Genomic DNA, 14,472 nt, shown 5'->3' with positions numbered 1-14,472 from the left:
ACTTCTAGTTAACATCTACACAAAATTAATTTTTCAAATTTCTCAAACTCAATCCTTATGATCTTTTTGTCACTTTACAAACTTGGTATTTTGGGATCAGTGTTTTAATGGTTTCTGCAATTACAGGGGTACGATCAGAAAACTGTATTATTTCTGTCAGAAAGAAGAAATGTGAACGAATGTGAACCACAAACAATATTGGCCCACATGAACAATCACCTCAGCTTTTGGCCTTGAACTGAAGTGGCAATAAATGGAGAGCACACTAGCAATGCGGTGATGTATTCTGTCCTGGTCTCTGGAGAAAAAAGAGAAAAGAAAGAAAAGAAAAATTGATTTTGTCAACATTCTGCATTCTAAAATATGGTGGTGATATCAAACAATATCTTTTACAAAAATTTCAAATTCTGTCTTAGTAAAAACAGATGTTAGCAAGTTTGTATTTAAGAACAATGGAAGTAAACAAATAAATCATTAAATATGTGACTGGGTAAGAAACTCCTATACTTTAGGGAAGGTATTCACTGCGTTGATCATTTGTGAAAATTTATCACAAATTACACTTTGTTTGCAATAAAGACTGGGAGCTAAATGATAGGTCTGTGGTGAGGCATGTGTAACCTTTACACAGTGATTTTTATGTCTATAATGTGACACATTATCTTTAGGGGCCTATACAGTGCCATTTATTTATCATATGGCAATACACATACAAATATTACAAAACTACTACACACCAACATTTAAGCACAGCTCTCCAGCATAAAATAACACAAATGACAACAGCTATATATGGATATCAAGGTCTTTTATGTATTTTATAACATCACTCATAACTGTCAGGAAATCTTCAAAAGGGTCCTTGTAGGCATGTACAGGGCACATCGATACGACATAAACAACTGTCTGTTGTGCAGCACTACAGTCATACGATTATGATGAATATTTGCCCCCCCCCCCCCTCCCCCTTGCAGAGTGAGCTTTTAAACAGCTTAAAAGCATATGAGTTTTATTGCCTGGGAAGTGACGTCGAAAAAAACTCTGTAGAATTTCAGATTCCCTAAGCAGCTAGTCCTTGGCCAAATGGTGTTCAGTAATCAGTAAACACTGCATCTAACAATAAAATATGGACTTCAACATGACAGCATGTATGGTCTGCCATACATGAATAACCATCTAGAAATAAGTTTCAACACAATTTTGTTTTCAACTTAAAACACACCTTACAATTTTTATTCTTTACAATGTGAGAGCTAACAGTACACTATTTCCTACATTGACTATGACACATTTAGAGAAAAGATTTTTCTTTTAACTACATTCTTCAAATAATATTTTCAGGAAAGCATGTATCAATTTGATTATCACTGATTCAGTTACACTGCTCATTTAAAACATGATTTTTTCCCACTTTCCTTCAAATTATTTCTATCACCTGTTTTGAGACGACATTTTTGACAGGCAACCTCCAAACCTATTCTGGAGCTCTTTTAAGTCCCTTAATATGTGTACGTGCCACCATATTTCCTTGCACAGGTCTACACTGTTGCTGTTTGCATACCAGAAGTGTTTAATTATTCTTATTTACCACTACCCTGGACACACTTACATTTTACTGTAAACTGGAATATTGTTTATTTCATTTCAATCTTCCACCCACGATACTGTCAAGGTGAGGAGACTTTAAAGGTTGAAGAACCTGCTTGTTCCCTCAGGAATTCCCAAATTGCCTAGTCTTCTTTCAGTAATATTATGACTTGTGAGACAAGAAAAGTGGAGAACAATGTGATCGGTCTGAAAATAAATATATTTTGTTGAGCAAGTACATTACAGTGCTTTGTGACTGGGGGCAGACTGCTCCACTGCTGTACAGGGATGGAACTATGATTTGTGCTGTATTTGTTGCTTATCTTCTCGTTTGTGCAATTGCATGTATAAGTATGTGTGTCAAGTCTATATAGGAACTGCAGCAGTTTTCAAATGTATAACGTAAAACATGCAAATGGTGGAGGAGCCTGACAGATTTTTAAGGCTTCAAAATAAGCATTCCTCTCCAATATTGATCATTAGTATTATTTCAGTTTGGAAAGTCTACATTAATGAAATCTCTGCAGGAAGCAGTGACTGCTAAAGTTCAGGGTTTGGTGAAACTTTTTCAATAACCAAACAGCTTCACGCATACTATTTCTTAACTGCTTTAGAGACTTCACGGTTCCTGCTATTCTTTGAATATCTATCTAGTTATAAAAAAGGTTCCTACCTTTAAATCTTTATTTTCTTTTGATAGTAGGAAATCATTTACTGTTCTGCTACTACTTAATGAACAAAACCCTTGCTGATTCTACCCTCATGTATGGTTCCACAGTCTGAGACTCCTACAGGTAGATTTGACAGAGTAGACACAAGGAAGAACAGCTTTGTTTCACAGTTGTATTTAGTAACTATGAGAGTAGCATGGAGATGCTCTTCAAACTCCAGTGGCATATGTCACAAAAGCAGCACTGTACATCACACAGAGGTTTACTGGTATTGTTAAAATTCTGAGCAAATGTTTACGGAAAGTCTTGCAAAACATTGCTTCCTCCTATACACATTTCAAGAAATGACCATGATAGAAACTTTGGGCTCATATGGGTGCTTACCAACTGCCATTCTTCCCATGCATTATTTGCAAACAAAACAGGAAAAAGGTAAATGACAGTGGTGCCTAAGGCACCCTCTTCCACATACCGTAACATAACTTAGGGGAAATAGGGTACAACTAACTAACACATTTCAGTTGGTGAACTATCTCACTGGTGGTCAGTAGATCTCAATGGGGGTGTTTTAAATTTATGGATCGAGAACTCTTTAGTAAAAAAATGCCTATCCAAACACAGTCCCACACATCTCATTTAACTGGATTTTAGCGAAGTTTTGCCATAGGGTATTTTTGCTATAAAATACGAGTAACCATCGACATCCTGGAGGATCTCCTCACTATGGATCTGTTGGAATAAAACAACATCTAATTTGCAACTGGTGTCAAATGTAAGAACTACCCTTCCTTTTCCTTTGGTAAATCAAGTTCTGACTTCCTTTGTTGTTACCTGTTTGTCCTGATCACATTACATTCTATAACTAATCATAGATACCTGGGTAACATGAAAGAATCCATCAGTGCAAAACTAAAATGCAGATTTTTTTGTCCTCCTCAAATGTTTATTTTATTGCATTTGTGTTCAAGATGGATTGGATTACATCAACAAGAAATCTTTTCTATATCACTCCTCACTATATAACATAGTTTCAACAGCAATGTATTTCTATAATGCTTGATTTTAAAACATTGATATATCATGAAGTGACAATGCAAGATAAAGTAACAAATGACAGAAGCAGATTTCATGTAAAAATATATGAAGAGCTAGACATTTCTCAGTACAGTTGTTGCTATCAACAACCTTGGGAGATGCAGAATATTGATATTCTATTAATGATTTGCGATAGACGCACTGCATTCACAAGCAAATATTGACTTACTAGGAAACAGATCTTGTGGGAGGTCATGTTTGTTGTAGGGAAGGAGGGGTGGTGATGTGCACATTCTCATCACCTGACTGCACAACACTGTCCAGGCTTGAGTCCCCAACGTATTTGCTATGCTTCAAGGAATAAGAATATGTGACACAGTTGATGGTAGGCTACTCCATTCAGCAGAAATTAATCTCACGCAATACCACTGCTGCTACTTTACACCAATTCTCTCTCTCTCTTTGTATTTCATTCCATACTCACACTAAATAATACAAACACAATACTACTCTGAGCAAGAACACATCACTGTCATCTACACAATACAGATATATGCTTAATACTACACAACAGATGAGAACTGGGTAACAACAAAATATTTCTGACATAATTTTGCCTAGGAGAACGTCACGAGATTCTTACATTACAATTTTCCCTACATCAATGAGTATGAAACCAATTTTGATATTAATCTGCAACCTGTACAAGTTCTCGAGCTAACACACTATAATTAATGAAAGTCTGATACATCACTATCAGGTATGAAAGAATAAATGGTGCAAATTGAATCTTTCTGCTGGCTAATGTGCTCCACGAATGATAATTCCTTGTGGACTCATTTGCAACATTTTACTGACAATAGTAAACCAAGATGGCAATAAGAGGATAATAATGAAACTCATGAACAATTACCTCCTAAAGATGCGCCCTTGAACCACACAGTCATCAAACAATTTTCTTGGAAGCAAACTCAGTTCCTAAATTATGTATATGAGCAACACATGCAGAAGTAGAAGAGCCCCTCCAACTAAGCCATATATCACATCTCTTGAGCTGTTCTAAAATTGTTCTTGACCTCTCATTCTTCTTCAGTTCAGAAATGGCTCTCTCTTTTTTACGCTTCCATTGCAAGCATGACAATGGTATCATCGGAGGCCTTAGTCACACCACGACAACCAATCCCAAACTAATGCACAAGTGTAAACAATTACACTAAATAATTCTTTCATAATGTGGGGACATAGTCATACTAAATTTTTTTAAAGTCAGTACCACCATTAGACTGTTTTTTATTTGCAGTGTTACATTTAGATGATCATGATTTCGGCTTGAGTCAAGATGGTATACTCTGTGATAAAACAAAGCAGTACGCTTTATCAGAAATATCGACCCTTAGACAATGTGTCTAATAGTGTATTTTAAATACGACAGTATGCCATCTTAGCCACTGTATAATACTTAAAACACTTGATAATGGCACTTTGAAGCTGAAATCATGATCATGTAAATGTAACACTGCAAATAAAAAACAGTCTAATGGTGGTACTGACTTTAAAGAGTTACACTAAACATTTCAAACAATAGGCGATACAACGTTCATCTTACATGATAGTACAAAACTAAAAATTAGCAACAACCCCAATTTGATTGGCCCCCTCTTTGAGTTGCAGTCAATAAAGCAGCTGAGCTCATGAGAACAACTGCAAATTATTTGTTTATTTTACTGTCATGCAATCCTGCTTTGTCTACCTTCACTCACACAGGTTTACAATTTCCTTGTCTAATTCATTTTGGTTCACCTTGCGATCTCTTCCCACATACAAAGGAATCCTTGATTCTGGAATCCTTTTATGCATAGGCTCTACTTGCCTGTGTATGTTGTCAGACATCACACCATTATGTCACCCATCAAGGTGGACATACGGTTATCAGTAACTTCTAATACCCGATTCTTTATCTTATATTATAGAAGAATAGCTTCTGTGGGAGGAAGGCCCCATTTTTGTAATGGTTTGTCCCTGTGCAGCATGTCACACCTAGGTTTCTTTCTCTTATTTCACGAACTATCAGCTGCTCTTCATGGCACTTTCAACAGCAGGTGTTTTCAAATCTATCTGTTCATTGGTATTTCATTTCAAACATAGTGTTCATGGCCATGTGTTGCTGTGGCTCAATCTGGGTAAATGGAAAAGAAAGAGACAGCGTACACATCTAAAATGTATGAGAATTGGACAAACAGTAAAACTCCATTTCTAAATTTCTGCATTTTACATTCATTTTTGTCAGTCACAACATAAGTCCTATTCCCTCAATACAATGCTTTCCTGTGACTAACAATTCTGTTTTACAACATTTCCCTCATGATAAGTTTTCTCTGACATTATCGCAACCTATAACATCGATTTTCACAAAGATTTCCGCAAAAAGTGCATCATATTCCTGCTCAAAGTCAGCCTTGGAACAAAGCAGAAAAAGTGGACTACACACAAAGTTACAGATCATGTAATGGAGCTTTAGCATGGTTCGAAGATTTTCACTGTCAGTGTATTGGGCCGCAGCCACCTGCATTATAGGTTTGCAGAGTTCGGAAAGGTGGGAAAGTATGTTGAGTCACTGACTTAAAGATAATCATGATCTGACTATAGCGACTCTCGTAGTAACCTTGCTTCCACTCACTGCACTGTATTACAACAGCTTTAATTTAATTTCACGGTAATTTATACAAATAAACACCACTTTTGAAGACAGCCATCTCTAAGTGGGCTTTCACAAATTGTTACTTCCGCAAGAAATATGCTGATTCCTACTAGGCACAGGGTCTCAGGTTCATATGACCTGATGTCAGACATGAAACATTTCTCCTCAAGTTGCTCTGATGCCCTTGAGCCAAGTGATCTTCTTGTTGGTAACATAGTTATAGATTTCTTGCCTATTGTTCTCTGTTTACGAAGACTATCAACTTTAGTGTTTAAACCAATATTGTGTTATCATAATTTTAGAATGATGAGTCTCATTTTTGAACATGAAAATATTTTTAATGTGGATTCAAGAAAGACTTTTGTTTCCCTGTTCTGTGGAGAGACAAGTAGACCTGACTGCTGTAAGAAAGAAGCAAAAACAATTAACTTTGTTTTTTTTTTAAAAAAAAGGAAAAAGCTAAATTGTTTTAATTTCATATTTTGAACAATATAAAGATGACTGTAAGAGGAATTGATTCATTTCTGCTTGTTGTGTTTCCGGTGCTTTTCTGTATTTTACTCCATATAACATTTTACACTTTTTGGGCTAGTCTGCTGAAAAGTGTAAAAAGGCAGTTTTACTGTATGTCCTGATCTTCTTCTGGCCCTTCTCTCTGTCCATCACCTCCTCACCCCTCTCTCTATCTTCTCCTCCCCCTCCCCTCTATTTTTCTCTCTCTGTTCTTCTCCCCCATCTACTCCTGCACGCTTCTCTCAGATTCTGTAATAGTATTCTAACCACAAACTGATAAGCAATAAATACAAATTTCCTGTTTGCTAATATATATGGATAGGTTGAGTACATTTTGAGATTTTTGGTAAGAATGTTTCCCCTTTGTAGATTACAGATATATTTATGTATTAAAAATATATGGTCTACGCCTGTCCAATTTTCATTATAGTAAAGTTGAAGTAAATTGGTCAAGAACTTCGAGATTTTTGGTAATACTGTTTCTCCTTTATACATTATATATTAATTTATTTATTATATATATTAAAACAGGTATATAAAAACACACAAACATACAAATGCAATGTTCTGTAAACATTTCAAAGGAATCAGTGAAGAACTTTCATACATTTAAAATATTGAAACGAAGGAACATTTACATTTTTACAAAAGCGGTTTGTTAAGTCTGGTAAATTTTCATGAGAAAATGGAGCATTTTTGTTGTGCCTTCATGAAAGTGTGCAGTTTATTGTTGACAACCATCTTGTAAACTGCTATTTGTGTCAACTGTGACTGAAAACAGAGAAAATGAAGTTTTATGATTGGATGGATAATTTGGGAGAGGGGACCGAACAGTGAGGTCATCAATCTCATTGGATCAGGGAAGGATGGGGAAGGAAATCGGCCATGCCCTTTCAGAGGAACCCTCCCAGCATTTACCTGAAGTGATTTGTAAATTACAGAAAACCTAAATCACGATTGCCGGACATAGGTTTGAACTGTCATCCTGATGAATGCGAGTCCAGTGTTCTAACTACCACGTCACCTTGCTCGGTCCAAGTTTTATGCTGTTATTAAACATTTTCATTTGAAGGGTTGCAGTGTTGCATAAATCAAGACAGAATTGGATGAAGCTCAGGCAGGCTCTTGCACCATCACTGAAGACCATTTACTTTTGGATTAATGAATTTAAATGTGGTCAAAGGAATAATCGTCAGAGAATACGTAGAAAAAGACAGAACCTATCCTATTATGCTCCATTGGTGGACCATTTGAATCGTTCAATGGCTGAAAAAACAGTGAGTTTGGCACACATGAAAGAGCTCTTTAACCATGATAATGCTTCCCACATATCAGCAATAACAATGCATTGGCCATTGGGCTTTTAATTGGTTCTTCACCCACCCTATTCACCAGACTTAGCCCAAAACGACTTCTTCCTGTTCCCTAACTAAAAACTTTAGCTTCCTGGGAAGAAATTTTCATCAAATGAGGAAGTGATCATTGCAGTCAGTGAGTATTTTGCATAGTCTGACAGAACCTATTTTCCTGATGGAACAAAAAAGCTGCAGGACTATTGGAACAAGTGTGAGATTTTTGCTAACAATGTATCCCTTTAGTAAAAAACACACACACGCAGTGAGTGAGTGAGAGAGAGAGAGAGAGAGAGAGAGAGAGAGAGAGTCTATGGCGTTCCAGTACGTATACAAAAACATGAGTGTATTCGAACACAAAGTTGTGTCAAAATTTCAAAGCAATCAGTAAAAGCTTTACGAGATTTACAATTTTGTACAAACAAACATTTACATTTCCACTTATACAGACTGCTGTCTTGGCCTATAACACCTTGTTCTGTCTCTCAAGTGGTGTGGTTCTAAATGAACATCCTATCTGATGGTTAAACTGTTTACTAGATGAACTCCCCTCTTTCCTCCAGATGACTTAACTGTCTTATAACTTAAGTGAGAAAAAATATAAAGTTGCAGAGGAAACAGGACTCTCTAAGCACTGGGAAATCACTCTCAACCCTGTGGCTCCAGAGACAGAAGGATGGGATAAGACGAAAAATATTTTCAAACAGTTCTTTGCTTGTGACAAACCAGGGTATTTGATACCAGTCATCAGCTATTACCAATGACATCAGGCTAGGCCCCAAGATGTAACACACACGATTTCAAAATGGAAACAAATAAGCTTAAATGTTTCCACTGTGTGAAAATATAAACATGAAATATAGTCATACAAATTCTTAATAATAAATACTGAACCTACCTACTGTGACTACTACAGGAACTTGGGGTTCTGGGAGGGCAAAAATTAAACTCTAACACAACAAATGCAAAATTACATTAACAAAGAAATACACGAAAAGCAACAATGACAGATAAAACAGTTTTTACAAAAGTAAAAAAGACACAATATGAGCAAGCAAAATTTAACTAGACTCGAAATAAAATCATTTGAGCTGGCTTTATAGCTAAACTTGAAAGGCCGATACTATTACAAAAATTCTAAAACGTGTTTCTCATTAACTTAATAAAAACATGAAAAATACAAAACTAAAATATATCAATTGAGCATGTAAATGGAATACTGCCCCTCCCACAATAGTACGATTATAGGCCCCAGCCTCGTAGCCTTATATGAAGCGAACCCATCTGACATGATACTATACACCTCTGCTACATACTCTTCTACTATGAAATAAAGACACCCTTACTACAGTTTATCATCACAACAATCCCCACCACAAACAGCTGCTAAAGAACCCCAGTTACCAACAACTCTATGCCTCTTACTGAAGCTCAACTCATCTATTTCTAGTATCACCGACCCCCCCCCCCCCCCCCCAACAAAAAAAATACTTAATGAATTTTCCACACACATCTCTGCAGGATGAAAACAAATCAATTACTGTGTTTGCAGAAACACCCATTTCATGGCAGACGTATATCACTGATGACTGATAACAAAAACAGTATGTCAACATAATAACACTTAAGCACTGAATCTCGACCCCTCAACCCAAGTTCCGCATCTGATGGACACTCACAAGTTATCCCTAAGGCACTTCCACATGTATCCATTGGAATGTGTGACATTTAAAATATTCCCCGTCACTCAACACCTGCAAAAATTTGATGGCTGATTTAACATACCCCAAGTCACACTACTTCATTCAAATATTGAAGATTAATTTTAGATTCATGTTGCAAGAAATAACACATCACAATAAAAATAACCAACTAATCAAACAAGCCTTATACCGCAGATTACATACAATACGAAAAACAAGTGAATATACCATACAAATAAAAGAAAGGATACATATGTCACACAGTTACAAGAAACAAAACAACTTTCAGCCACTAAAAGGAACGTCTCAAAAACAAAATCTGTTTACCAACAATTCAAAATAAGCATAAATTGCACATACAATTCACATCTCGTGTAAATTGCAATCAAATTTTTCTGCAGTTACTGTGATAACCATAACTAATATTTAACATCTGGAAGTTTACAAGCTTAGCATCATAGACAAATTGTCACAGCTCAAAAGTGAGGAGTGGTACTGAACATTCGAATTAGCCCCTTAGCTGTATCAGTAAAACAAAATGTTAAATAATTTCTTGCTTGAAATCTTGTAAGTACTGTTAGTTCTGAAGCGTCATGTTACATGCAATTGCAGAAAAAATGAGTGTATGTTTACTAAATTTTTGACAACAAAGCAGGAGAAGCAAATATACAACTTCATTCACACAATCAGGTAACTCAATAACATTGGATTATCTTCTTAATAACATGGGATTATCTTCTTAATCAGGTTTTTGAGGGATTCAATTAATTTATTACCCAAAAAGCATCTTTCTGAGTTTTTGATTCTTTGTTACAGAGCCTACTCTAAATCCTTAACAGTTCAGTGGTATGACTTGCCTATAGTAATAAAACACACAATAATTCCACAGCAATCCAACCTGTGTGTCAGGCTGATTCTGTAGTCACAAACAGAGACCCTATTGATGTGTGTGTTTACAATCTCTGCAACACTACTATTACCATCCTCCACAATTAGAGTATATGTATGGTAACAGGAGTATATCACACTTTGTGAAAAACTGCAAATACATCCATTCTGAAATGTAAAAACATCAACTTTCCACGACATGTAGGCAACAAAATTGTAAATGACATCACAAATGGAAAACACAACAAACCAAATTTCTTCCTTCCACATTGAACAATGATAAATGCCAAATGACAACACATGATCATTATATGAGTGCAGAGGCTTTTTTGGACACAATTTGTAAGTTTCAGTGTAGATCACATGATGTAATACATAGTTATGTGGTACACAGGGCAAAAGTCCATAATTCCCTACCGCTTTGCAAAACAGGCATTCATAAAATAGATATCAGATAATGCATGGTCCTAATCCAAGCACTTCACAATGCTTTGCAGAGTTTAGATGCAGATGGAGAACACTAAAGCATCACAAACAAGCACACTCTAACATAAACATGTGAGCATTTAATAAGAAATGTCATACTATGTTTAATTAATTAAATGTTAACATAAAAGAACTATTAACCACACTGGATGTAAATAATTAATTAATCTATATCTGTGAAACATAACCATAAGCCTACATATACGACTTTCTCAAGTAACAGCAGACAACTTGTACTAATTATGGATGGCATGACAAATATCATGATGCAAATTTATCTGTCAATCCTCTATTCTTCAAACAAGTTAAAAATACACAATCCTCACTGATCATACACTTACAAATGATAAGGCAGCACAACTTCAGAACTCATCTTATTTCTTTCTAATTGATTCATAGTGTCAAGCCCACAATATGAAATTCACACAACATTGAATTTGCAGTATGTACTATGCCCTTGGCATAAACAGTCTTACAAATAAGAGGCTGGAAACTATGGTTGGCTTTGAATTTCCAAATCATTACCCTCTTCCAAATGTAACAGTTTACAACAAAAGTTACAAGAAATGCTCATTACCTAAACTGCATGTATTCAATCTGAGAAAATGAATATTGAATCAATTCAGTCATTAAGGGTTGTACTCATTACTAAGTCATTAAGCATGTCTAAAGAATAATGGCATGACACACACTGAAATATGTAATCAGGAAAAATGTAATGGGGAAAGAACAGTCCAGGGTTATCTTTTCTTTATTTCGTTTTCATTTAGAGTGATCACCAGAGAGAACATCTCTCTAATTATTACGCTGGCAATAATCTGAAAATAATTTACTGTGTGTAATTTAGCGGATACCACAACGAAACGAAAACAAAATAAAAAGTAGAAAAACATGGATGCGTAAGTCAGGCAGCTACTGTTATCAAACAAGGGTACGTTTCAGAAATAAGTATGCTGTTTCTGACGTTTAAAATCCCTGCAGCATTTTTTTTTTTACATTTCGAATCATTTCCAAAACTTAAAAATTTCGAAAAATTATAGTAACTAAAACACATAGTCACTCGACATACGTTAAAGCAAAGTATTTCAAACAAATTCTTTTACACTTGTTTCATGCTATTACGGTAATAAAATGCGTTTAATACTGTACGTGTTGGGTTAAGATTAAAGTTTTTGATCTTGACGTATCTATGAAAGCTATCATCTTTGAAACAAGCCATTCGCTTATAGTCAATAAACAGCAGAAGCATGTTTCAAAATAAAACAAAATGCCGAATGTTTACAAACATGATCACCCACCACATTTTATTAACATTTTCTAGCAATTATGTTTCCCTCGAAGTTATGAAGCATGCTGAAGTCATCCCAAACAAAACGCGTAACCCCAAAAAACGCACGTGGCATTGAAAAATAAACAACTCTGCTGATTTAGGGGATACACGAAGCATTTCCTTTTGTAAAGGTAGCAAAACTAAAATAATTTGGCATAGAAGTGTCAAATAGCTTAGGTACAACGTGCTCCAATTGCGAACTAAAAGCGTAGTAACCATGTGCTTTCAGGATTCCCTACATATTTGCGTACGGGTGTTGCTTCAATCCATCACATCGTCAAGACACCAATCACTATACACATTTTCTCAAGCATAAGTTCGTGAAGACGCATAAACACAGTGATACGTACCAAATACGACGAATCCTTGAGAGCACTGCGCATTTAAGGGCAGCAGGCGCCCTGGCATTCCTCGCGTCACAGCTCGCAACTCGTGTTTACGCCGAAATGCCGCGCTGTTTCAACTAGAAAATTGCACAACAATTTGTCACAGTCACACTGACAACATTTCTCTACACTTATTTTCGGCAAGTTGTTCAGAAACGTCACCCAGGAGAAAAAAATAGGCTACGAGTGGCTTTGCCAAGGGCATGCAGTTCCTCATGCGCAATACCCAACACTTTATTATTCGAGGTCAATGAAACGTAATATCATCACAAACTTCGTCTTTCTCCGATGAACAATCACACGAATCAGCTATTCTGATTATAAATTATTTTCGTCTGTCCTATAGTCGCACAAGTAACACTCAACGTACAAACTTTTATGAATTAACAGACGGGAAAAATGTGCTAGCACAAAAATCAATAATTCACTACAAGTTATTAAGTCTTACGGGTTTACAGTTTCATCAAAAACATTCACTAAGTAACGCTATTGTCCACAATCTAGCTGCCACTAAAAAAGATAACCATTTGACTTGCATTTTGCTACTATCATTTGCACACGCTACAGCAAAATACTCCTTCACATCCATCTTGAAAAAGGTCATGTGTGTGTACGGGCTGTCGTTGTAAACAAGCGCTGCGCATGCGCTTCACGTGACCACATGCCAGCGTATTAATGCGTCATCCATTGTTAGGGGGACAATTGCTTCAAAACATCAACTATTTTTCTTATTACACTGATTCCAAGTTTACCTCGAGGCAATAAATAGACTGAGAGAAGCCATAAATACGGATCTGTTCGTGATTTTCCATTCAAGAGCCAAGAATACATGCACACATTCATCGATTTCTTGGAATTCGTGGCAGTCATGCCTAATATAAGAAGCGGGCGTGTGTTGAAGCTACGTCCGTAAGTTTATTAGCAGACAGAAACTAAAATTGTAGAGGAAAACTGTTATAAACCTCGAAGACTTTGAACTGACAATAATATTCTCAGTCGACAAGGTTTGCTGCAGTCTGCAGTTGTCATTACTCAAGGAATGCATCATGTCTTCAAAAATAAGGCTCCCTCTCCCAAATAAGAAGTCAGTATTGGAATTAGTTTAGGTAAAAGCGATATAGTAGCATTTGTGTCGTAGTGACCCCGATAACAAGCAACTTCATGCAGCCTAAGGCCGAAATTCTGAGCTCCAAAGTACGACGCAAACGCTGCGATAAAGCTACGATCGTGACAATCTGCTGTGATGATACAGTTTTTCTGCGACGAAAGTCTGCAACTGCCAAAATTCAACATTTACTTTGTGTACCGGTACATTTATCCACACTTATTTCACTAACAAATTCGAGGAAATGAAATATACTTCGGATTCAAGAACAAGAAAATTCTAAAATAGTTTTAAACTGCTGACAAAGTTTATAGCAGGAATAGATGAAAATATCCGTGGCGACGCTCTTGAATAGACGCTTGACGAAGCTCTTGTCACGTCAGATATGTATTCAATCACGGAATATGCCTACAAACTTGACCCTGTCAATGCAAATCTGACGCGGCGAAAACTCCTTGTAGCATTTGTTCATATTATACTTACCGCACACGTTAGGCAAATCTCATGATAAAAGCGCTTTCGAAGCTTCTGCTTATTAAGATCTCGTGGTGCTTTATATGAAATATGAATGTAGAACATTTTCATCTAGTTTAGTAGGTTGTTGTGAATGTCTCTACATTGTAGTTTTCAGCATGTGTGGTCACCCAAATTAGTTTCCTTTCATGCGCGTCACCAATTATTTATGTTTCAACAGTACTTCATGATATCCATGTAATGT

The 14,472-nt window shown here is 36.2% G+C and overlaps 1 protein-coding gene across 1 annotated transcript in view; it reads right to left on the bottom strand.

Annotated features, from left to right (window-relative positions):
* Positions 1-13,260, bottom strand: part of LOC126458111 (mucin-17) — a 211,722-nt gene extending 198,462 nt beyond the window's left edge. Inside the window, exon 1 of the mRNA XM_050094940.1 lies at positions 12,614-13,260. The gene's annotated coding sequence lies outside the window, so the exon portion shown is untranslated. The remainder of the gene's footprint in view (positions 1-12,613) is intronic.
* Between the last annotated feature and the right edge of the window lie 1,212 nt (positions 13,261-14,472).

This window comes from Schistocerca serialis, chromosome 2 (genome assembly GCF_023864345.2).
Source record: "Schistocerca serialis cubense isolate TAMUIC-IGC-003099 chromosome 2, iqSchSeri2.2, whole genome shotgun sequence".
Lineage (NCBI taxonomy): Eukaryota > Metazoa > Arthropoda > Insecta > Orthoptera > Acrididae > Schistocerca > Schistocerca serialis.
This window is presented reverse-complemented; position numbering and strand designations above follow the sequence as displayed.